This window comes from Euwallacea similis, chromosome 5 (genome assembly GCF_039881205.1).
Source record: "Euwallacea similis isolate ESF13 chromosome 5, ESF131.1, whole genome shotgun sequence".
Lineage (NCBI taxonomy): Eukaryota > Metazoa > Arthropoda > Insecta > Coleoptera > Curculionidae > Euwallacea > Euwallacea similis.
In genome coordinates this window covers 5,232,058-5,233,018 of record NC_089613.1, presented here as the reverse complement: position 1 = coordinate 5,233,018, position 961 = coordinate 5,232,058, and the positions used below count along the sequence as shown (strand labels likewise).

At 28.4% G+C, this 961-nt stretch overlaps 1 non-coding gene across 1 annotated transcript; it reads right to left on the bottom strand.

The window, feature by feature from the left end:
* Positions 1–658: 658 nt before the first annotated feature.
* Positions 659–730, bottom strand: TRNAM-CAU (transfer RNA methionine (anticodon CAU)). The gene has a single exon. It is a non-coding gene; the product is annotated as a tRNA-Met (tRNA).
* Between the last annotated feature and the right edge of the window lie 231 nt (positions 731–961).

The window sequence follows — 961 nt, the reverse complement described above, 5'->3', positions numbered from 1 at the left end:
ATGTAACTTAAGACATACGTGAGAAAAAAACGCAAAATATGAGAAAAAATTTGAAACATTGCCACTGTGAATATTGAAAATGGTATGCTTTTGATCATGAGTCTATTAGCTTTTTTTAATTATTTTGCACAGTACTATTGCCTCCTGAAATATTTTCATGATATGTTACACACTATATAGAAAAGGTGAAATAAGCTTAGAATATATTTCCCACCCTTCTAACCATAACCATACACTCTAATGAGATAAATTGGCATAAAATATGACTACATACGGCTTGATTATGACAGCTTCAAAAATTGGTGAATTTTTCAAATAATATTGAATAATTTTGCGATATTTAGTGATTATAATTATATTAATGTTTTCTATGGAACAACTTGGATACCTATACAGGGTGGTCAGGTTTCCATGACAGAAAGTTCAGTGACAGATAGAGAATCGAAAAATAGTATGAATTCACTTTATAAATATAGCTTCTAAAATGCATCGTTTCTGCAATACAGAGTATTGTTTGTTTTTATTTTCTAAAATATTTTTTGCATATCTCTTAAACAGATTGAAATACATATTTAAAAAAATTTAGAAATGAAAAAAGAAAATAAAAAAATAAAAATTCTACAAGGGTACGAATTTAAAAAAGTTAAAAAAGCTATAATAGCAGAGCGTGGTTTCGATCCACGGACCTCTGGGTTATGGGCCCAGCACGCTTCCACTGCGCCACTCTGCTTCACATTTGCTCACGTCCAATAAAGACATATATAACTTACAGAAGAAGTGAAAATTTTAAAAATTACTCTAATAACGTAATTTCACATTATTAGTAAGTTAACTAATAAATAATCCATAAGATAAATTAAAATATGCTGAAAGAATTTAAAATTACTTCTGAAAATAATACATTTTGGAAACATCAGGCAGATTGCTATGTTATGGCTTTTAGTAGATGAAAATTAAAGAT